The 25,308-nt window shown below is 44.2% G+C and overlaps 1 protein-coding gene across 5 annotated transcripts in view; it reads right to left on the bottom strand.

The window, feature by feature from the left end:
• The window catches only part of MAML2 (mastermind like transcriptional coactivator 2), a 282,219-nt gene that overhangs the window by 125,065 nt on the left and 131,846 nt on the right, over nucleotides 1-25,308 (bottom strand). Inside the window, exon 1 of one of the 5 annotated variants that reach the window (XM_045019526.1) lies at nucleotides 7,884-7,911. The exons of 2 other annotated variants lie outside the window; for them this stretch is intronic. The gene's annotated coding sequence lies outside the window, so the exon portion shown is untranslated. Of the gene's footprint in view, nucleotides 1-7,177; nucleotides 7,283-7,883; nucleotides 7,912-25,308 lie in introns of those variants that run through there. 2 more of the 5 variants (XM_045019507.1, XM_045019518.1) reach the window with 2 other exon arrangements.

Raw genomic sequence — 25,308 nt, 5'->3', positions numbered from 1 at the left:
AGCTAGGCAATTTACGCACACCCCCACCCACCCCCAGAAGTGAAAGGGAAAACAATCCTCTCTTGACTCTTTTACATGTCACCCTATCTTTACTGAATGCTGCAGATAGACGCGATGGTGCAGCACTCAACACCAACATCCTTGCTCCCCCCACGCTATGGATGGCTGATGGTACAAAACGACTGGTACCCGTCCTCATCATCAGCCTATTGGCACATGGGGCAGTGCAAAAGGACTGGTAACCATGCTGACTAGCATCTGTTAGGTCGATCAAGGGCGCCTGGCCCTAATTTTTCCTGGTAGATGGTACAATATGGCTGATAATCATCGTCATCATAGCAACAGGGGGCTGAGCTCCATCAGCCCCCACCCTTCATGTGTAAAGAAAAGATTCAATTGCCCCTGAACTAGCAGAGGGATGCTGGGCTCCTCTCCTACACACTCCTTACTGTCCTGTCTGGACTATCATAGCAGCTGGAGGCTGCCTTCCACTCATATCTCACTAACAAGTCACTGTGTCTTATTCCTGCATTCTTTATTACTTCATCACACAAGTGGGGGGACAATGCTACGGTAGCCCAGGAAGGCTGAGGGAAGAACGGAATCAACAGGTGGGGTTGTTGCAGGAGCACCCCCTGTGAATAGAATACAGCTCATAATTTCTGCAGGATCTGACACAGAGCAGCTGTGCTCTCTGGTTCTCTGATACAGTGGTTCTCTAGTACACTTGCCCATATTCTAGGCAGGACTGATTCTATTTTTAGATACCAAAAAGGAGGGATTGACTCAGGGAGTCATTCCCAATTTATGCTGCGTCTATAAGGTGCCACAGGATTCTTTGCTGCTTCTACATTCCCAATTTTGGCTTTTGCGCCCCTGGCTAAGAGCAGCCAGGGGCACTTATGACAGCAGCAAATGGCACAGTGCAAAAGGACTGGTAGCCACGATCATCTTATTACCAATTTATGGTATGGTAGATGGTACAATATGGCTGATAACCATCTCTGCTATCATGCAAAAGCAAAAGCATGCTGCTGTGTAGCGCTGCTGAATCGCCTCTGTGAGCGGCATCTAGTACACATACGGTGACAGTCACAAAAGGCGAAACAGGCTCCATGATTGCCATGCTATGGCATCTTCCAGGGCAATCCAGGGAAAAAAGGCATGAAATGCTTGTCTGCCGTTGCTTTCCCAGCGGAAGGAGTGACTGACGACATTTACCCAGAACCACCCGCGACAATGATTGTTGCCGCATCAGGCACTGGGATCTCAACCCGGAAATTCCAAGGGGCGGGGGAGGCTGCGGGAACTATGGGATAGCTACGGAATAGCTACCCACAGTGCAATGCTCCAGAAATCGACGCTAGCCTCGGACCGTGGACGCACACCACCGATTTAATGTGTTTAGTGTGGCCACGCACACTCGATTTTATACAATCTGTTTTGTTAAACCGGTTTATGTAAATTCGGAATAATCCCGTAGTGTAGACGTACCCAAAGAGACTGATGCACAGAAAGTGCTTTCGAATTGGCTTTCCATTGCCGAACAAAGTCCATTAGCTGACGTAGAATAAAGCACTGAGGCAGTGATTGCTCTTCTCTTCAATTTCAGGACATTTAACAATATTCCTAGGCAAAACTCAAGGTAAAATGCAGTCCAGGGTTAAATGGCCAAACTCTCAGCAGGTGTGAGTCAGTATTGCTTCAGTGAACTCCACTGAATGCTGATGTACACCAGCTGCAGCGTGGCACAAATTATCTATCAATTACTTAAAGTGTAATTCTATTTAAAATAACATTTTGGGGTTCCATGTTATTACCTCTCAGTGATTTCCAGATCACATTTGCTCAGTTTCCCAGACATTTTTATAAGCACTACCTGTATAAGCACACATTCCATTCTCAAAAGTGTCTCAGTCACTTAGGAGCAATGAAAGTCAATAGGACTTAGCTTTTAAATATACCAAGTCACTTTTGAAAATGAGACTAGGTGCTTTTGAATTTTTACACTACATCTCAAATTGACATTAACTACACCAGTAATACATCTCATTAAGGTCAAGATTACTAGTGATGATGTATGAGCAGGAAAGAACCCTGCTCAATTTTCAGATTCGCAGATTAAGTTTGCAGAGCTGACATGCCGGGCGAAAGACTATCTTTATCTGCAAAGTGATCAAATTTGATCTGTGAATAACTGAGACACAAGAAACAGGGCCCAACATGAAAGTCTTTTAAAAGAGCTAGCGTTCAAAATAGAATAATACTTTAAGGGGAGGGGGGGAAATCCATGTGACAATACTGTCATGATGTCCAAATACACAAAACATTAGCCTGAAAATTCAGAGTTGACCTTAAAAAAATATATCTAATTATTTGAAAGTGTTAAAGGGCATAGTTTGTCACTCAACTCTCCAATTATACCCAAAGCTAAACTCTTGGTTTTGAGGTGCTTCTAGATCTCTGATGTGACCACCTGGAATTACACATAGTGCTGGGTATGTAAATACCAGAAAATATTCACAAATTGGAGGGCACTCAGAAAACACAACAAAAGTGATCAGGGTTGATTTATGAGGAAGGATTCAAAGTTGTAACTATGTATAAGTGGGCTAAGTGAGAGGACACTTGATATGAACACAGAGCAGGGCGAGTTAATTATTTAGTATAGTAGAGGGTGTGTAACTAGGAGCAACAGCCTAAAACTAAGAAAATTCAAATGTAGGCTGAATATCAAAAACTTTTTAAGTGTGAAGTGTATTAGGCTGTGCAGAAGTCTCCTCCGGGAAGTGGCAGAAGCCGTTTTGCTTGAGTTATTTAAAGTGGACTGGACACAATACTAGAAAATGAACTGTAGGGAACAATTCTGTACCGGCAGGAAGATGAGCTAGATGACCTAGTGAACTAGGCAGCTCCCCGTATGTCCCAATCTCTTATTTGTGTAAGTCCCAAATTACCTTCCAGACAGTGTTGGGTGAACCACTTCAAGTCAAATGAGACCCTGAATCTTCCCCTACTATTAGGCTACGTCTACATGTCATTAGACACCTGCGGTCAGACCTGTGCCAGCTGACTTGGGTTCAGGCTAAGGGCCTGTTTAACAGCACTGTAGACATTCAGGCTTAGGCTGCAGCCCAAGCTCTGGGACCCTCTCACCTCGCAGGGTCTTAGAGCCCAGGCTCCAGTCTGAGCCCAAACATCTCCACTGCAATTAAACAGCCCCTTAGCCCAAGCCAGATTCAGCTGGCATAGGCCAGCCACAGGGTTTTAATGTCAGTGTAGACATACCCTGAGAATCGGTTTACACCAAACCATTTCTGAAGTCATATTTTTCCCCCACGTGGTCTGGAATCGAAAGTGGCAAAATACCCTATGTAAGATGTTCTCATAGACTTTCCAGCTGGTACTAGAAACAGAAGTGGCCAGAAATCTGATGAGAAAATTGGTTCTCAGGAGATTTTCAAACCAACTCTGCAGACTCTAGGGACTACTCCAGTAAGCAGCTGAAGTTGGCAATCATCTGAATGGATTCCAAACTCCACTTCTTTTGAAATTCACCCTTACTAGAGAGAGTAGAGTATTGTTGCATTATCAGAGTGTTTGCAAGCAAACAAGGGCACTAAGTAATGAAATGTTAGTGCCAAAAAGCACAGTCAATGGCTGTGCAGGTACGGTTCCCCTCAGACACAAAGGCTGGCATGAGTGAAACCTGTATGACTTGTCAGATTTCTGAATGTAAAAGAGAAGCGAGCTAAGATATTTGTCTTGCTGCAGTATTATAGCCAGAGACTGTTGCCAAAAAATCTCTCCATTACTCATCATAGAGGCAAAGTTAATAGATAGAGTGGAACTGGAACTAGTACTGGTGTTCTGTGGGAGACACTGATTACCTCTGTTTTTGTACTGCACCAACCCAATGGGGTCCTGATTAATCATAATAAATCCCACAAATGATTTCAATCTCATTTTTAATATAAATTGTGATACTGTCGCCTTTCCCGCATATACTGCAAAGAACTTTAACTGAGATCTTTACATATCAGGCCCAAACACTAGCCTGATGAGTGACCTTGGACAAGTCACTTCTCCTCTCTGTCCCTCAGTTTCCCCATCTGTAAAATGGGATAACGATTATGACCTCCTTTGTAAAATGCTTTGAGATCTACTGATGAAAAGGCGTATATAACAGCTGAGCATTATCATTTCAAGTGCTTTTAGTATCTCAGATGAAAGTCACTATGCACTTTACTACTGTAATGCATTAATGAGTGCTTACATTCTTTAAACTGAAATCAGGAAGTGCCTTACTGCTGTGAAAAATTTCCATACCAAGAATCCTTTTTCATGGTGAAATGATACAAATGCTCAAGAGTCAATACAGCTATTATCTCTTCTGACGGGTAGAGATAAGGAGTGTGTGGTAGGATGTTTTTTAGATGATGTTTCAAGCAGTATGTTCAGTGCTAACATACGCATCAGGACTCTTACAACACATTGCTTAGCCTAGCCTAATCTGAATACTACTTGTACTATTCTAGTAAGTGAAATGGGGTCCCTGCTCTGAATACCGGTAGCTAACTGGCCAGTAACATTAGCAAAATATTTCTTATTGCTGGCAGTTGGCTAGTTAAAAAAGCACAAAAATTATGAGATTATTTTGTGATCAGCAGCATCTTCCTGTTTTCTATTTCAATAGAACCCTCAGAAGCAATAACTCCAGAGTTCAAGATTCTTGTCCTTGCCTTCAAGTTCCTGCAAAACGATGACCCTCCATACTTATCAGCTCCTGTGCTTTTACGTATCATGCCCCACCATGTCACTGACAGTGATACCTGCTGGCACAAATTTAGCCCTAGTGGTACAGCATCTATAAATGCAAAGATATAAAAAGCTCTATTGCCTTTCTTCTAATGTAATAAAAGTAATTATTTAATTATAACAAATTAGAAAATGTGATTATGAAGTTTTATTTAAACTTTAAGGAATTTATTACTTTTGAATATATAAAGTAGATTTAGTTAAAAAAAGATAATTATGAAAATTTGTAAAGAATATGAAAACATTTTATATTTTGTAAAGCAATGTTTTAAGAAGCTTTGTAGTTAAACAAAGAGTCAAAACTTACAAAGTTTTCTGGTTTCTGGAAAGCTGAAAAAAAAGTTTTGCTTTTCAGATTGGTTTTCAGGATTCCCCCCACTCCCTTCCTCTTTTCGCAGGAACACAATGGAAAAAACAAAAGAGGGGTTTGAAGTATTTTTTTTTAATCCAACAGGAAAAAAAGGAAACCAAAATTTTCAATTTCAGTGTTTAAGCTTTCAGCTCTCATTGGAAGAAACAAGACAGTTAAAATTTCCTAATTTTTTTCATTTTTAAAAAACATTTTTAAAAAGTATTTTGTTAAAAAAATTAAAAGGAAAGAATTTCAGCCACTCGTAATGGCAAGCCAATACCTTGTTCTTTAGACTAAGCAGGCTTTTAGCTCAGCCATTAGAAGCTAATACATGATAGTGTAGGAGCATTTTGATACTGCAGTGATGGGAGATATCCCAAGCCACAAGACTTACAAAGAAAACAATAGTTAAAATATTAAAATATAAAGGCTAAAATGTTGAAATAGAAGACCAGATCCATAGCTGGTGTAAAGTTGATTTACATCACCTGAGGATCTGGCCCAAAGTGTGCTACTTTAGCGCAAACCAAGATCTGTATGCATCAGAAATGATTTGACACCATACAAGGAGCTTGATTCACAGCTGTTATGCTGCCGTAAAATTAGTATAACTCCACTGAATTCAGTAGAATTGCATTGGCATAGAACTGGAGTAATAAAGTGGTAAATCTGGACCACTCTATCTAGTTTGTTCATCAAAAGGGTATTTAAATACCTTTATTAAATATAAAGAGCCAGATCAATTGAATGGAATTATGGCAAACGGACACCAGGTAAGAATATGGCCCATTGTATTTTGGATAACTTAGGGTATGTCTACACTACAGCCGCTACAGTGGCTGCAGCTGTGCCACTGTAGCATCGGAGCATAGATGCTTCCGGCACTGTCTGAGAGTTTTTTCTGTCAAAGTAGTTAATCCAGTTGTCCGACAGGCTTCAGCTAGGTTGACTGTGTCTACGCTGGGGGTTAGCTCAAGCTAACAACATTGCACAGGCTGTGAAATTTTTCATCACCCTGAGCAACACAGCTAGGTCAATCTAATTTTTTAGTGTTGACCACGCCTTAGTTAAATTAAATGCAAAAAAAAGGCCTTGACTGAGAAAAAAGAAAACATCATATCTGAGAAACACAAGACAAAAAATACCACTATCTGAACTCAATTTTGGCAACAACAACAAAAAATAGACACAGCCTTTCCTTGCCAGCTAAGGGAATTTGCAGGTGTTAGATTACCCACAGGAGGTCTGCCTTGTTGTTCCCTTAGGGCAAAATTCTGCTCTTTGATCCTCACTGCTGATCTTAATGGGAGTTCTGCATGAGGTCCAAGTGAAAAAAAATATGCAGTAACAACCACACTCTGGAGAAGAAAACCAGAGTATAGATCCAAGATTTTTCCCTAAGAGCTTTGCTTTCTCTGTAAAGGTGGGAGGAATGCTTTCCCCACAACATTTTAGCTGCAGAACTTCTCCACAAATAGAGCACCTAAAGTACCAAGACAATTGTTTTTCAGTACAAGATGTTATTTGAAATAAATCTGTGCAGATACACATGAAAAATAAAGCTCCTTTGCTTGGCATTGTCAAGGATAGCCTAGGTCAACCATTTAGTTTGGTCCTGTACAAAGAGTTAACTGCAGAGCTCTTTTCCTAAAATGGCTTGAGTCAGTGCTCCCACTATAGTCTCAGTTATAGGTTTCATGTGTAACTTTTACTGTGACTCTTCTCACAGAGCAGATTTGCATTCTGAAAGGTGTTGACATAAGCACTGTTGTAAAGGTTTCTCTGAATGCCTGCCTAGCAGCGTCCATTCAAACACTGACCTTTTCCTGAAAATATCCTGTGTTTTTTATATGGAAAATGTGTTGTGCTCCTCCTTAGTACTTAGGTCTCCCTTTCTTTCCTGTACAGATTTGGTTTATACACTAATACAAGTCATTATGGAGATGAAGGGCCTGAATCTCATTTACACTAAGACCCCTTTACACCACTGTGAGGAAGTACACTCACCTCAAGAGTTCCTCCTATCAGCTAGGTGTGGTGCTGCAACTTTCGTTTTTTCCTAGCGCCCCCTGTAGGGTGTTGACCTAGTCAGGCAGGTCTTCAGAGGCTCAGCCCTCTGCCCAAGCCACACAGTCAACAATGAGTGACTGAACCCCTTCTGAGGTAACAAAGGGCCTATCGCTGTGCCCCTGTCGGTGTCTTTAGCCCTGTCTCTGGACTCAGTTCTCAGCCCCTTCTGGACTAGCTTTAAGTCCATCCCTGCCCTGTTACAGAGTACTGCCTCAAGGACTTTCTCCCTCAAGACTCTGTCTTCACCTGTTCTTTGGTGTCCCAGCTCTCCAGCCAGGTCATCCCTTGAGGTTAGTCCCCTTCCAGGGTAACAAAGGTTCAGTAAATGGCTGGCCTTCTCCAGGGTCTTGAGCCCCCATCTCTGGGCCTGTTTAAACCCCAGCCCCTTTCTTGGGCTTTTAGTAAAGAGTCTGATCCTCTCCTTGGGGCTTAGGCCCTTTCCCTGTTGACCAGTGGGGGAACCCAGGCCCACTTGTGACTCAGGGTCCCAACCCAGGGACCCGATAAACAGCAGCCACATACTGCTTCCTTTAATGGTTCTTCCTGCTGCATTCCCTGGGCTGATTCCCACTCAGTCCCACAGGTCATTGGATTCTCTCTTTCTGTTCCCTGCTTGAGCAGGGTCTCGCCCATGCTGCCTCACCTGGAGAGTTTCTCCATCTTCCAGTCCTTTCTCACCCTTCTGGTCCCAGACAGTAACTAACCTGCTCAGGCCTTGCAGCTCCTTTTATCTGAGCCTGCTGCACTCTGATTGGCTGCTTCCCTGCAGCCTTTCTAGGCAAGGCTGAAGGACCCACCTTCACTGCTCTTCTCCTGGGGCAAGGTGTGGTAGACCACAAGGCCTCCAGCAGGGGGCCTCAAAGGGCCTGGTACCTCCCATCACAACCACTGTAGCAGTAGATTTACATCCACTTTAAGGTTCAATCGCTTTAAGGGGTGGATAAATTTACACCTGCTTTCAGACCCCTTAACATTGCCAGAAAAAGGTTAAGGGGGCTAAGTGACAATGAGAATCAGGACCTCCATGCCAGTCTAAAGACAGAAGGATACATTCTGAAAACTTCTATTATAGGATGTAGCTATGGTTCCCAACCTTCACTGGTTCACATCCCACCTTCATAACAATTGTTATGAATTGAGTGGATGGAATATCAAGTTTATGTACACATACCACAGTCTGGGAACCCCTGGTATACAGTAAAATTCAATCTCAGCCCTTCTCATCAAGGAGTTCAATGTCCTGAAACAAGAATACCTAAAAGATCATCCCAGTCTCCAGCCTGAGGACTGGGGTCAACAGGCACAATGCACAATGTCCACAGCAAGGGGAAAGCTCATCTGTACAGGAGACAGAGTTCTCTGTGGGGCTGGTCCAAGACTGTGGAAAGAACTCCACAGAGCCACCAAAAACCTTGCCACTGTCCATTCCCAGAGCTATTGCACTTCAGTGACCTCAACTTCAATAATAAGAACAGGGCGTAGCAGACATAACGTAAAAATGAAGTGTTAAAAAAAATTACCCCCAAAAAAATTAATAAAAAATATACCATTTATCTGCTAGGGAGAATAACAGAATAAGGTAGAATCACATGTGACATAGGCTAGTTACATTGCTTAATGCACCTCTGGAAGGCTCTCAGATTACTACAGTGATAGGCATGGTATAACAACCTTAACAGAATTAAATAGGATATGTGGGAGCAAGACCTAAAAGTTTTTAAACAAAAGGAGATCTGAGAAATATGCCCATTTCTGTGCTGATCATTTGGAAACAAAGAATACTGTGTAAACAAAAACCACTGTGTACCTACAACATTTCCATCCCTCAAGAGGGCAAAGAAATTAAGCCAGGAAGCTGAGCATCACTTTTCATCTCTATTCTACAAACAAGTTTCATTATTATGTGGTACAAACAGGCTAGAGATCACAGCCCTGATTCTCCTCTCATTGTACCAGTTTCATACCCATTGTAACGTCATGGATTTCAGTAGAATTCATTTTTACTTTAATATAGTGTAAATGGGAGAGGAATCAGATTTTTGCTCTCTTGATCCTGTATTTTGTTTACAACTCTGTGTAGGGTCTAGAATAATCCTTCTTTTAGCCATCTAAATTCTCTGCTGCAACATGGTAATACGAGCACATTCAGGCATATCATGTACCCAGTCTGATGTTTCTATTGGTAAGTTATTCCATATTTGTCTATTATAGGAGTTTCTTTACTTTCCTCCAAAATACCTGGTAATGGTCAATGTCATTGACAGGACACAGGACTAAATGGACCATTATTCTGAACTGTTATGGCAGCTCTTATGTAATAAGACTCATATTGATAAGCTTCATCCACAGCAGCAGTATCACAATGAAAACTAAAAAAGCCACCAAAACTAAACACCCCAAGGAATTTTAGAAGGGAGCTATACATACCTTGGGCTAGACTCTTCTCTAACACACCTTTAGCTGAACCAGTGCAATTCGGGGTGGTCTACATAGGAAGTTAAACCAAATTAACAAAAGGTGTGAATTTAAAGTATATTAGTTAAACTGCACTAACCCCCTCCACCCCATGAACCTGTCAGAATTGCCAGGCAGCTGACTGAGGCAGCAGCAGATGCAGGCTAGAGCAGGACCTGGTTGGCACAGGCCAGAGTAGGAGCAGTCTGTTGAAACTACTAGCAATGAGAATGCTCCCAACCCAGTAGTGACACTGAGCAGATTGGAAAGATGCTTCCCTTAGGACCCTATATACTTGGCTTGGGATCACCTGGATGGGTCCTCACCTGTGGATTGGCTGAACCCTGGTTGAAGGAATGGCATGGGGCTTATCTCAAGACCTCAGGTAACTGCCTCTGGTGACTCATCCCACTCTGGTGCAGAGATGACTCATCAGGCTTACGCAGGCTTGGGCTCAGAGGTAACTCAGAGTATGTCTACACTGCAATAAAATACCCACTGCTGGCCTGGGTCAGCTGATTTGGGCTCACAGGGCTTGAGCTGCAGGACTATAAAACTGCAGATACATAGTTGTGCTCAGGCTGGAGCCTTCCAGCCTGAGCACAAATATCCATCTAGCCTTGCAGCTTGAGTCAACTGACACTAGGGTGACCAGAAAGCAAGTGTGAAAAATCAGGACAGGGAATGGGGGTAATAGGCACCTATATAAGAAAAAGCCCAGAATATCAGGACTCTCCCTATAAAATTGGGACATCTGGTCACCTTAACTGACCTGGGCCATCCACAGGAGTTTATAGCAGTGTACGCATACCCTCAGGCTTAGGCCGGCTCAGACTCAGAGGTAGCACAGAATCCTATAGTTAGCTTAATTCACTTCTAAATCAAAAGCAAACTGAGGTCACTTTGTTTCTGAATGAGAGCATCTACACAGGGATTTAATGCACTTTAAATTCACCCCTTTAGTTAATGTGGCTTAACTTCCTATGTTGACGTGCCCAAAGTGGCACTGGTTTGACTAAACGTGTGTTTCGTAGATGCAAGCTAAACCACTACTGGCTACTCATAAACTGAAAGGGTTTTGCTAATTTGGTTTTAAAAAAGAAAAACAAGTGCAGCTTCTGTGTGCAGACAAGGCTTACAATGCTGGGAGAATGGCAATAATAGGTAAATGAGGAATCCCCTAAAGTTCCTTTGAATCATAGCTGTGCTTTTGTTCTAAAGCCCTATTCTCTCCTGGTCTGCTGCATCTGTTATAAAGTGTTAGATTTAAAAAAAAAACACAAACAAACCCTCAGTTAAGTTTCAATTTGCTTCACAAGACTGACAAAAGGGACTTAATCCTTCTTGGAATTTGCAAGCTGTAAAAGGCTGAGAGTTAGGCCAGTTTGGTGGAATTTTTACTTGAGAATTGTTAATACTGTTTGGGGGCACAGGTTTGTTCTGATTGATTTGTCTGACCTGTCCACCTCCAGCTGAGAGTCAGGGGAGCCACACCAGCATAAAACTGGTGAAACAGAGTGGAGAATCTGAATGAAAATCTTGGCCCCATTGAAACCAATAGCAAAGCTCCCCCCTTGATTTCAATGAGGCCAGGATTTCATCCATAGGCTTTAATTCTCTACTATGCTCAGCAAAATATCAGAGTTTGGCATAATTAGGTTTAACTGACAGCATTAAAATGTTGTGAAAAAACTCCCATCCAGATGCTTTTGACTTGTCTTGTAGAGCTGAAGGCCCATATCTTCAGTGGGAGTTAAGTGCCTAAATACCTTTTACAATCGGAGCCGAAGTTCTCATTACGAATGACATCAGGCCTGCTCAACCATTTAGACAATGCAAAGGAAGACTAACAACAGCTACAAACATCTTTTTGGAAGGAGAATAATGGACATAATTTGCAATCAATTAAGGAAAATATTTAGACATGCCATTATCACTTCCTGGCTGGATTACTGTAATCCATTATTTACAGGTCTCTGTTCTACAGTACTTCCTTGAGGGATTTGCAACTTTTGCAGAACTCTGGCTCCAGAACACTCACATTACTCCTGTGCTGTGATGTGAGAACTTTCCTGACTTCCTCTGAAGCAGAGAACTTACTTTAAAGATATTTTGAATATACACTTTAAGATTCCAAGCATTTTTAGACTGGTCTCAAACTTTACTCAGACTTTAAATTTAAAGTCTGCAAATTTGGAATGGTATCAGGAGGTTTACTCTAAAATAAAGGATTACCGACGTCTCTCCTAGAGCAGGATTATGAACAAAGGTGCACAATGGGACATTTTCTGTCTGCTTAATGTCACACAGTTAATAGTGAGAATTAACACTTTTCCTTAGTTAACTTCAGCAATTACTCATGGGCCTCTGTGGCATGTGACTGTGAATTTATGCTACTTTGACTGAATTTTCAAAAGGGTCTCAGCCCAGGTCGTGAGTGACCACTGTGTTACTCCAGTTTCAAATTGGTTACTCCAGTTTTCAAATCTACTGGGACTAAATGAATGGAGTTACACTACTGCAAAGGGGGAGTTATGCAATGGGAATCAACCCCCAAATCTTGATATCTGAACCCACAATTTTGCTCACAGAAAAACGTGCAATTTGAGCTCAAACAGCATTTGCTTTGCATTCACCAATCATGGGGCTGGGCACCAAATGCAAAGAAGTGTTGTCACAAATACACAGACCACTCTTGAAAACGTGCTCACTGTGTCCCAGAAATCAAACATAAGGATCCATACTGCCATGCAACTAAAAAAAAAGACTATTAAAACAGCCAACTAAAAAACCAAAAGCCCCATCTTTGACCCTTATTATATGTTAATCAGTATAAAGACAGAGAGAGCAGGGGACATGCTCATTTGATTTTAGCTTATCATTATATTTTCATCCTGTTTAGACAGATCTTTGTCTTCCCAATCTATTCATTTTCATTACCCAATCAATGTGTAATTAGCCACAGCATCTTCCATTCTGTTAAATGCTGGATTGAAGAGGCTGACGGTTACCTTAAGTTCTTTGAAACGTAGCTCATATTCCTAGACTGTGCTAAGTAAAAGGACTTATAACCATGCCCCAGGCGAAGTACTGAAATCAATTTTCTGATGGCACCAATAAAAATACACAGTTTTTTCCTCCCTCCGTTGAGCGTTTCTTTCCCTAAAGGTATCATCTGTGCACAGCACCTTTTCGTTTGCCTCACCAGGGTCTATACTGGGTAGTTAAAGTGCTACAGATTAGAGCGCTCTGCAATTTACCCCTCTCTACCGAATAGTCTGTGGTACCACTTCTCCCAGAAATCAGCCTGTCATCCTAGGGAACAACTGCCTAGTTTGTTTGCCTATGGCTAGAATGGCCCCTGGACAAGGATATGGAGCAGCTGCAGTATGGGGTCGGGGAGCTGTAGTCCTGTGCCTCTCTCATTCCTACATCCCCTCTCTCCTCTCCTTCCCCTCCCCATCTCCTCTTCCCCTTCTCTTTTCCCCTCCTCCTTCCCTTTCTCCTCCCTTCCCCTCTTTGCTCCTGGCCACAAAGACTGAGGCCTTGTCTATACTATACAGTTTTGTTATATTACGATGCTCCTCCCGCCGACAAAACTCTCCTGCTTTGCCGATAAAATAAACCATCTCCATGAGCGGCGTGGAGCTTTTTGAGGCAAAGTTAGAACCACAAAGTGTCAGCGTAGATGCTGCATTCGTTACGTTGCCATAACTGGCCTTCAGGAGGTATCCTACAATGCCCACCGTGACCACTCTGCTCACTGTTTTGAACTCCGCTGTCCTGCACCCAGCTACACAGGCATGCACCCTCCCCTCTCAAAGCCCTGGGAAGTTCTGAAACTGCTCAGTGTGGGGAGCTCGCACAGCTACTGCCCAGCTGAGCATGCCGGCTCCTGCCAGCAAAGACGCTCCTGCTTGGACTACAGGGGAGGGGGTGGATCTCCTGGGTCTGCGGGGAGAGGAGGCTGTGGGAGAACTCGGAGGGAATCACAGAATCAAAACATTAACACGGAATCCTGCTCTCCCCAGCTCTAGGACTGCAACGGCTGCTGTGGGGAATGCGGGGAGAGACTGCTGTGCTGTGCAGAGCCGGGGCTGATGTCAGGGTGTCCCCACACCCCCACCAGTGTGCCAGTCTCCACTGAGCTAGGGTGGGGAGACGGGGACACCAGCGGTCTGTGCACCAGCTTCTGCCTCAGGATTCGTTGCTTCCAGCTGTTGTCTGAACTTAAAGAGAGCGTGCTGATATACTCTCCCCCAACACACACTCCCCTAATACACACTCTGTCTCACTCTCTCTCTCACACACACACACATTCCCTGTCAAACACACTCCCCTCCCCACACTTCTGTGGGCCCCATGTATTAGTGTTCAGCAATGTCAGTTTGGTCATATTTCCTAGTGCTACTTCAAGAAGTGATTAAACTGTGTTACTTTTGGGGCACACCCAGCAATCATTGCAAGGTTCATAGCATGGTGCAAACAAACAATGCCAGGCTCAGCACACTAGAGCAACATGCTTTACTGTGGCTCAGTGTTAATATGCTCCTTCAAGGCATCCGCCAGCCAAATAGCCCCCCATTGGGCTCCTCTTATAGCCTTGTGTTCATAACGCACATCACAATACCAAAGAGCAGTGCAGGATCCATGCTTTCCGACAGAGATGGCTGGGTTGCAGGTTACCAGGGCAGTTGAAAAGCAGCTGGCAATCTAGTAGGATGCCCATGGAACAATGGGATTGAGAAACCAGCATTATGCGACGCTGTGCCTGCCCCATGAGGCATTGCAAACCCTTCCCAAAGCACCCTGCGGCCAGTTGCACAGTGGGATAGCTACCCATAGTGTACTGCTCTCTGGTGTGTTGATGCAAGAGCTGGTATTGCGGCTGCGCTTCACCGACACAAAGAGCATAGTGTGGACATGCAGCAGCGGTTTAATAACAGCAGTGGCTGTATGTGAGCGGACTTGCATCGACAAAACTCTGTAGTGTAGACAAGGCCCGAGTATTGTTCCTGACTCAAATGCTGAACGAAGCAGGCAGCTCTCTGGAAGTGTAAATTACCATCCGGGTAGAAGCAGGAAGGGAGGGAGGCCCTGGCTCACACTAGCCAAATGTGGGGAGCCTGGGACCAGGCCTTCAAAATGATGGTCTCAGAGGACAAAAGCTGCTGGAAGAAGGACCACTATGGAACAAGCTGAAATTTGAGGCTAAAGGTCACCACACCCTGTGAGTGTGTGTAATGGCCACCAATGTGCTGAACGCTGGTCCACTCCTGGCCTGAGCCTTATGAAGCTGATGCCCAGCTGAGCTGACTGGGCTAAGTGGATGGATCAGGTTCAGGGGGTCACTAAGACCCTGGCCCAGGACAGGGGGGTGTATACAGCAGCCAGAGATCAAGGGCAGGGCAAAACTCCCATGGACCCAGCAGCCTTTCTGGGGGTCGGGGTCAAGAGAAAAAGACCAAGTCTACCAGAGGAAAAAGCAGGGAGGTTCAAGGAGTTGTGTGGAGGGGCTGTGTAGGTCCCAAGCATGGAGAGGCGCTGCCATGAGTTCTGTCAGGAGGGCCCCTCAGACAGAGCAGGGGCCAGCCGACCGGGCTCCCTCCCAGCAGAAGTCCACACCCCACTCCTTACCCTGGTGGCTCAAGGCTTCCCCAGTTCTGGCAAGACAGTAGGCAGAGCAGGACAAGTTTCCGGCCACACTCTCGAGTCCCAGCCACATGGTACTTACTGCCGCAGTAAGCATGCGCATGGCTTAGCAGGGACATTGGGCTGTGGCCAAATTTCATTGATTTTGCCAGTGTGCCAAGTGTTGGAGCATCACTCCAGATTTCCGGTGCTAGAGTGATGCTCTGGACTCCTCCGGCAGCACTACGCCCCTGGATTACATTGAGAGACAATATGTATTTCAGCCAGTCTCTCTCTATCAGATTTGCTCCATTTACAAGAACAACTACAGGGTTGTTTTTTTAAATGGCAGATCTGCAAACTTCCACTGATGTTAATGGGAGCTATTACATGTTCAGCACTTTTGAAAATCAGGCTGCTTTAGGCGTTTAAGTATGAACTTAGGACCCTAACTTTAGACATCTTGGCCCAGAGTCACAAAAGGACTTAGGCACTGAGACATTAAGCATAATAACGCCTAACTTTAGGTGCCTAGAAAGTCATTGCGATCTACAAAGCCTGAATTAGGCACCTCGGCTCCTAAAACAATGCAGGGGGAGAGACCGGTGCCTTAGAATGTGATTCACCAAAACCACCAGCATGCTAGGCAGGGAGGCTCCTAAACTAGCCAATGGGAGACACCAATCAGAGGGGTGGGTCTTAAGTCCCACTCCTCTCAGAGTTTGGCACTTAAATCTGGGCTTCAGCGAGGTGCTTATCTCTGCTTGTGATCCACAACAGGGAACCGCTCTCCGGGAGTCAGGCAGCTTAAGTGCCCAAATCATGAGAGCAAGTGAGGCAGGCACTGAACTTCACACAAAATGGCCAGGAGGATGAGATGGTGATGCCCAGATTACAACTTTTAGGAAGTGGTTAGAGCACTCACCTGGGATGCAGCAGACCCAGATTCAATTACTCCCTCAGGGCAGAGGGGGAGAAAGGATTTGAATGCTCAGGGAGAGTACTTGAAGCACTGAGCTAAGAATTATTGGATGGGCACCGCTACTAGCACCACCAACTCTTCTGGCTCTGCTGGACTTTTAATGGGACCTGATCTGGAAGGTGACCTCTGAGCAAGCCTACTGGATCAGGCCCCCCATTGGTGAGACAGGCAGAGGAGTGTCTCTCTTCCCTCAGTTCATGGATTGCTGTGGGGCTTAGGCATCTGAACAACTAGGGGGAGGCAGCAATGCACATGCCAGAGACAGAAACACAGGTGCCCAGGGAACTTGTACAGCAGAAATTTAGGAGCAGAGTGAGTTTAATTCCTATGGGGCTCAGCGGCATTTGAGTGGGAATTTTGTGGCTTCTAAAACTGGGGTTTAGGTGCTCAAGTTTTATGCACCTGAGCCCAACTTTTGTAAATCTTGTCCATATGGACTAGTGTACTGCACTGTCTGTGTAGTAGGGTACACAGTCTTTTGGTTCCTTAAAGTGAACCCCAAGTCCTATTGTACCCCAACTCAGTGTATCTAAGAGAAGGCTCTGACAAAGCAGCCAGTGAGCTAGGCTTTCAAGGGTTAATGCCCAGCCAGTGTTCAAAGGAGGTACCAGTAGTGAGCTAAACAGATGCAGCTGAATCTATTTAGGCTAAAAAACTTAAGAAGAAGGGGATGTTATTCCCTCACAGAGGGAAGGAGAAGTTGGTGTTTTGGTCCCAAGCCCAGGAGGGGAGCTCTGGGACACATAGGAGCTACCCTGCTTGGCTTGTGCTTATTTAATTTGCATTTTTACGTTTATTGCACATGTGGTCAGGGAGGAGTAGATTTCCAAAGATGTTCTTCTTTCAGCTTTGGAAACATCCATATATAATAATTCCTTGCACATTAGTGTTGGTGTTAGCAAATCTGGGATGGAAAAAAACCCCATGATTAGTCAGAGTGCATTTTGACTGACATTTCAAAACTCCTACTCTCTTGAATAGCACACAAAAAGATCCTGAATAATCATTAAAACAAGACAGTTTGCAAAGCAAAACTCTTCGCTGCTGTTTGTGCTGCTGATAGAGCTGTGTGAATCATTGATTTTTTTCAGTTTGGTGACTGAACTGAAAAGTAAAAAAACAGAAAATGGGTCAACCCATTTCCATTTTTTTCCTGGGGGATACAAAGAAGTTGAAAATTTCATTTTGGGTTAAAAAAATAGAAATGATTTTTTTTAATAAAATAGTGAAATTCTGAAACAAAACATCTTTCCAAAACAAAAAGTTGAAACATTGATTGGAAATGCCAAAACAGGCCTTTGTGACATTTTCAATTTTAAAAAATTCAATTGGAATAATTTGCCACGTAAAAAAAGCAACCCACACTCAAATTGTTTCAGTCAACAACTCAAATCTGCATTTTTTGGGCAAAACAAATGATTAGCACAGAAAGCTTCACCCAGCTCTATTTGCCAACAGTACATCACAGAACAGCTTTCCCTGGAGTACGGGCCTTATAGAGAAGCCTGGCTAGAAAGCTGAGATGGAGCCAAACAAAAATCCCAGAATGTTGAAAAATCTTGGGGTGTTCAAAATCCAGCTCAAGTCCATGTCTTAGAATAAGGCAAGACACCTTTTTGGAGGGCCAAGACTACAGAGAGAAACAGAATTTAATCAAACTGAATCTAACAGTATTGAAAGCTGTATAACTCATCAGTTTTCTGTAGGAGTATAAAAGTCAGATCTACTAATCAGTAGCTAAAAAGCAGCCTCGGGGCTTTGCACTTGGCATCGCTGAATGGAAAAGGTTAACTAGTCAACGTATAAAATATCCACTAATATTAGAGTCAAACAGTGACACTGTCCAATAATTGACTTACGGGTGAGATGTGCATCTTTCACCATCTTGAGGTTGCCAGCAGTCATAGGAAATAATGGAAATAAGAAACGAATGTCTTTGTGTATCAGGCCCAAACCACAGCAGAGTGTGACAGGAAGTGGGTGAATCGTATCTCCTGATAAATGAAATCATATCAAAGGGTATGCAGAATCTATCCCATGTCAGAAGGACTAAAGGTTAAATCTCTCTCCATAAGATGGAGAAGATTCCCAGGTGTCCTCTCAGGAAATTGCCTCATTTCCTTACAGAAGATTCAAGTGGGAGGAATTGCCCCTTCAAAGTGGGGAACTCACATCTGAGTCCTAACTACTTGCAGCAGGACTGAGTTTAGCTTATTGGGTTTAAAGAATCATTATTTAAATGGCATTACTCTGGATTTAGAGCTAAATCTGGAGCTCTCATATGCATGAGCAGGCCTCTGTGCACCTGAGTGTAACTGTATGCAGAATCTGGCCCTTACACTGGTGTAACTAAGATCTGATTCGAACCCCAGACGCCCACTTACTCCACTGCTATTTGGCACAATTATGAGAGCAGACCCAGACCCTTTAATCATTTCTTCTGGCCATGGCTCGGCCAGTGACTCAAATTTTCTCATAGGTGAAATCTGACAGCAGAGCAAGTTCGAGGATGATTTTTGTATGAGAAACCCTAGGAGTGCGTGGAATAAGGTTTTGTATCAAATAACATTAAATCATCCCCTGGTTGTGGACAGTGACCGTCTCATAGCAAATGGTTTCCTTAGTCTTGAATCTCGATGAAGTGGTCAGACTCCCTGACAAAAACCATACAGGGAGACTAGAAAAATGGTTTCCTTCATTCCCTAAATATGAAGAGCATGTTTCATGGACTCAACGTGAATTGTTAACATACAGGCTTCAGCTCTTTCTCCCCATTGCTCCTGACCCGGTAGCCAAAAAACACAGTGAACATGTGGTGAATCTGATCTCTAGATAACTGTACACAGAAGAACTGTTATGGCGTATTAGTACAAAAAAAATAACATGCTGCCCAGCTGCAGGGAAGTGGATCTGGTGGTTGTCACATATATTTTAATATAAAATGCCTAAAAGGTGATGTCAGTAAAAGCATGCCACAATGCAAAAGAAAAGGGGGGGGGGGAAATAGGATTTTTAAAGGGATTTTTACATACAAAGTGTGTGCATACAATAGCTACAATTGAGTTGTTTAAAGTTAAAATTCTCTACATTTCTGCCTTTTTAAACGGAGCATTAGAAATTTAAAGGGGCAGATCCACCGATTTCAATGGAGTTATGTTAATTTAAACCAGCTGAGGATCAGCTCCAAGTAATCTAGTAGCAGCTTCAAGTATACATTGCTCTGCAGCTCCATTTAGACACAAGTTTTGTGTCTGTCTTTTATAAACTGTTTCATCCTTGTTGTATGAGAATTTGGGGAGGAGAGAGTGGGTCTGTAGCGACACATAAATATAATGGTGGTGGCTGCTAATCTTTGGAAAGTTTTGAACCCAACCTCCTTCAAGGTCTTACTGGCAAATACTTTAGCTGTCTCTGCCACACAGAACCTTGCATTCTTGAGTTGTTTATTGTTCACATGCTGATAACCTTGATGGAGACATCGTAAAAATGGACTCTCATCCTAAAGGAGGGGCTTGGCAATCAGTGTGAACTTTGGGAAGCTAACGTACATTTTCGGCATGAGAAATAACTGGTGCTGAAGGATCCCATGTCATTAGTACTATGGAATATCTCATTTCAGAATGAGAACATGCTGCAAAATTCCATGAGCCTGTAACTGAGCCAACACAGAGTAGGTGGGGATTTCTACTCTTTCTGCAGCATTATGATAGGATTTTTATTTTTAAATGTGTGCCATGAGTGTTATAGCTAATCCTTAAATTTGCATACAAGGAAACCTTAACTATGTGAATGTCAGGCAGAGAATGGGTTAATCTGGCATCTTCAATTTAGTCCCTAGTAAATATTTTTCTTGGTTAGGAAACTAAGCCCAAGTGACAGATATTGCTTGAGGGAGTTGCTGGTCAAGACTGAGCTGCGTTAACAGAGCTGTGTTGGAAAGCTTGAATACTGCCAGCATATATAGCCAATATAACCAGACCTGTGACCTTCTCAACAAGAAGAGAAGAGAGAATATAGTTTGAAAAGCATTTGAGTTCTCACTAGAAACACTGTTCAGTGTTAGGGTGACCAGACATCTCTGCTTGCAGCAGCCATCCAGAGGTCCCAGATGGTTTTGCGGATGTCAGCTCAGATGCTATGGTGTTGGGCAACTATAAAAAACTAGACAGTAAAACTAGGATCCAACTACAACCTGGAATGCCTGGTCACCTCCTCCTGCTGAGGCAGCACCTGGGATAGGGAGGCAAGGAGCCTCTTCTCCTTTAAGCAGGAAGGGAGGGAGAAGGCCACAGCTCTCGCTTAGTCAAGAGATGGAGGGAAGGAGTGGAGCAGCTGCAGCCAATGGTATTTCCAGAAGAGGGGAGGAAACAGCAAAGAGTCCTGCTCCCTTAAGGGGGGTGGAAGTGAGGAGGGGAGCAGCAGCCCGAGAGACCAGCAAATCACTGAAGGGGAAGCACTAATTGAGAGGGTAATTTTTTGGGGGGGAGGGGGGAGCATTAGTTAAGACAATGGACTTTTGGGAAAGAAGCATCCTCCTTCTTTCCAGCTACCATCATGCTGTTTTCCGCTGGGGAAATCTCACCACCCTCTTCAGGCTGTCATCATGATCACTGCCCTTATCACAGCCCTGTAAGAGCCCAAAGGGGTAGGCAGCTGATCCTGCTCTCACTGAAACCAGTGAAAGCAGGACTGGGTCCTCATATAACAATCCCAAGGCCCGATCTGGAGAGGTGCTGAGCAAAGCTGCGTGGAGAAAGGCAGCCCCGTTTCACGGAGAATTTTGAAATTTGGTTTCATTTTGATTCAGAATGAAATCCAACATTTTCAAAGTTTGCCATGAGAGCTCCAAGGCACTCCGCTTGGTGAGCTGCCCCAGTGCTGCTCACAGGCAGACACCCAGGAGCCAGGTGATTGCCCTGGCAGGAAATCAGGTAGGTTCCCAATGGACGTTTCTGGCAGAACTTCAAAACTGAACCGTTTACGCAAAACAGTCCAATTTCAACAAATCAACAAATTCCAAGGAAGAAATGTGTTGTCAGAATTTTTCTGACTAGTTCCACTGCTGAGCGCATAGGATCAGTTCCAGAGGGCACAAGCCAGTATGGTTCAGAATAGCATGGTACGATACACAGCGTTGGAGACAATACGGAAGATGGGCAGGAGGTGGTCGTTATGGCAAGATCCTGCACCCCATGAAGTCAATGAGAGCAGGATTGTGCCCCTTAGCCCTTCAGAGCAAGGAACTCGTTATTCGTCCGCTGCTCGGTGCCATGTGCTCTCACTGTGCTGTGAGAAGAACAGGAACCATGTTGACAGCCTGAAGAGGGTGACTGGGATTGGGTCCTATTATTGGAACATAAGGTTATCAAGGACTTGATCCTTCAAACCCTCACTTACTTGAGCAAGCCATACTCTCACAAGTAATCCTGCTGAAGCCAACAGGACTGACGACTGGCATGAGTAAGGATTTGCAGGATTATGCCCTCACTTAGTTGAAAGATATATTAGTGTTACGGTACACAAAACCCATGTGCGATGCTTAATGAATGAAGTCTGGGAGTTTCAGTGGGAGCTGGGCACCCATGTCCTGGCAGCCCCTTTGAAAATCCCACTCTTAGACTATGAAAGAGAACAAATCCCAGGGTGTGTCTACCAGGGGCGGCTCTAGCAATTTCGCCGCCCCAAGCACGGCGGCACGCCGCGGGGGGCGCTCTGGTGGTCGCCGGTCCCGCGGCTCCGGGGGACCTCCTGCAGACGTGCCTGCGGAGGGTCCGCTGGTCCCGCGGCTCCGGTGGAGCCTCCACAGGCATGCCTGCGGGAGGTCCACCGGAGCCGCGGGACCAGCGGACCCTCTGCAGGCATGCCTGCGGGAGGTCCACCGGAGCCGCCTGCCGCCCTCCCGGCGACCGGCGGAGTGCCCCCCGCGGCATGCCACCCCAAGCACGCACTTGGCGTGCTGGGGCCTGGAGCCGGCCCTGGTGTCTACATGGGCACCACAGGGTGTGACTGCAGCTTGTGTAGAATAAGAACGCCAGCGTTAATACCACAGCAGCGAAGCTGCAGGTACACAGGCTGTACCAGCCTGCCCAGAACCCTGGGTAATTATTCAGGCAGCTAGCCTCTGCTGAAACTCATACTGCCATGGCTTCACTGCTGCTGGACCTGAGCTAGTTACATTAAAGCAAGCTCGGGTATGTCTGCAATCACACCCCACGACTGCAGGGAACACATACCCTAAAAGGCTGATCTCTTCCCGGTAACCCTGAACCACAAATAACATAGCTCAGGCTCCTAACGTGACCCTCAGCTACTGACGGCTAACACAAATATTTTACAAGTAAGCTGAAAGCACCATCGGAGTTTTTCCAATTTAAATGCTTTGATTTCTTTATTTATTTTTACAAGACTAAATAAAAAGCAGGGCAGGAGAGGATAGAAAGCCCCCTGTATATTGGCACTAGATAATTGTGTGATGGTCCTGGCCTACACTCTGGGGTCCTCCAGGGCTAAAAGCATGAGCTGCTACAGGTTGGGGCTGTAACAGACTCAGGCCAGGTCTACACTACAAAATTATATCGACCTAACTCAGGGGTAGGCAACCTATGGCATGCATGCCAAAGGCGGCACTCGAGCTGATTTTCAGTGGCACTCACACTGCCTGGGTCCTGGCCACCAGTCCGGGGGGCTCTGCATTTTAATTTAATTTTAAATGAAGCTTCTTAAACATTTTAAAAGCCTTATTTACTTTACATACAACAATAATTTAGTTATATATTATAGACTTATAGAAAGAGACCTAAAAATGTTCAAATGTATTACTGGCATGTGAAACCTTAAATTAGAGTGAATTTATGAAGATTCGGCACACCACTTCTGAAAGGTTGCCGACCCCTGACCTAACTTATGTCAACATACAGCCACCGCAGTAATTAAATCACTTGTGTGTGTGCACACTTGGCTTCTTGCATTGGTGATGCACGTCCTCACCAGGAGCTCTTGTATTGATTGTATTGTCAGTTTGGGGCATTGTGGGATGGCTCCTGAAAGCCAGTAACAGTCGATGAAAGCAACACAGTGTCTACACTGACACTGTGTCCACTTAATTACATCCACCATGACTCTACACTGCTTGGGGAGGTGGTGTTACTAGATCTAAATTTAAGTGAAGATGCTTCCATGCTAGGCTGACGCAAGGCAGCTCATGTCCACCAAACCATATAATGTAGACCGGGCCTCATAACCTTTACAGATGGGGCACTAAGGGGGACCTGTAAAACCCACCCAGCCTTCCAGTCACAGGTTACAAATGCAAACTTTATAATGTGCTACATTTGTTTACATTGCATGTGCTTATTAGCAACTCTAACAGCTGCTAAATACTTGGAACTCAACCCTGCCAATTCATGAGAGTAGCACCACTGAAGTCAATTGGGCTACTCATGAATGAGATTTTGCAGAAGCAATTCCTAAAGGTAATAAAAAAAGGTAATAATTGGAGATATACCAATCTCCTAAAACTGGAAGGGACCTTGAAAGGTTATTGAGTCCAGCCCCCTGCCTTCACTAGCAGGGCCAATTTTTGCCCCTGATTCCTAAGTGGCCTCCTCAAGGATTGAGCTCACAACCCTGGGTTTAGCAGGCCAATGCTCAAACCACTGAGCTACCCCTCCCCCTTACAGCTGTAAATGCACCTACAGCTTAACCTGTAATATGAGCAATAAGTTGCACATTTTAGTTTCAGAATTAACGCATAATCTGTTCACTTCTGAAAGTCTGGAATCAGATCCTGGTTTAGGTCACACAGAAATTCAGTGTGGGTCTGATCCTACTTCTAGTAGATATTTGTCCACACCACAAAAACAATGTAAATTGGGCAATCACCACTCAAGAACAGGTTTCAGAGTGGTAGCTGTGTTAGTCTGAATCAGCAATAACAACGAGGAGTCCTTGTTGCACCTTACAAACTAACCAATTTATCTGAGCATAAGCTTTCATGGGCTAAAACCCACTTCATCAGATGCATGGAGTGGAAAATACAGTAGGGAGCGACGAAAGCTTATGCCCAAATAAATTTGTTAGTCTCTAAGGTGCCACAAGGACTCCTCGTTGTTTTCACTCAAGAACAGGATCCCAGTTCTGCGGCCCTTCCTCTCAGGAGTAATCCTTACTCAGCAGAATACTCTATGTAATTAGACAGCCCCTCCCTCTCCCAAACAACCTGAGCACCTCACAAATATTAGTGTCATTATCTCCACAATGCTCCTGTGAGATCACTGTTACTGGGCCTGATTCAAAACTCACTGAAGTCACTACAAGGACTCCCACTAACTCCAGATCAGCTCTATTGCCCATTTTACAATAGCAAGTTGAGGTACGCAGACAGGTCCTCAGTGGGTATAAATCAACGTGACCACCACATAGTGAGAATCTGGCTTCTCTAAATTCTGGAAGTTCACAGAGGGACTCAGCAGAAGGGACAGGACTTGAACCTAAAACTCTGGAGGCTTGAGGTAATACTTTACCACAAGACCATGCTTCCATTGCTAGTCAGCTGAGTAAGAATGAGCAGAGTTGAGATAAAAATGGCAGAGCAGACTGGAGAACCTTTACCAGCATAATTTCAAACACGAATTAAGTCATTACAGCTGAGTTTAAATTTAAGCTACATTTTGAAGTAGTTTGGTAATTAGTAATACATTTGAAAAGTGACCCAGAATAAGTGAGAAGTTAACCTCTTCTTTTTAAAAATTATGTGTGTGTGGGGAGGGATATCATGTCACCTTATTTCATTTGAAAGTGATAACTTTTTCATCACTACATTTTAAAACTGTGTAGTACGGTGTCTTCTAAAATAAATTTCACATGAAATACTGTATGTGTTAGGGGATCTTGTATTCCCAGGGAATGTGAGTATTCATTTCACTTGTCCTATTACAACTGCCTACGAATTTACTCAGCTGGCTTCAATCAAAAAAAAAATCTGTGGGAATCTCTCTCTCTG

Source organism: Mauremys mutica, chromosome 1 (assembly GCF_020497125.1).
Source record: "Mauremys mutica isolate MM-2020 ecotype Southern chromosome 1, ASM2049712v1, whole genome shotgun sequence".
Taxonomy (NCBI): domain Eukaryota; kingdom Metazoa; phylum Chordata; order Testudines; family Geoemydidae; genus Mauremys; species Mauremys mutica.
Note: the sequence above shows the minus strand (reverse complement) of the source record. Positions and strands in the feature narration are given on the sequence as shown.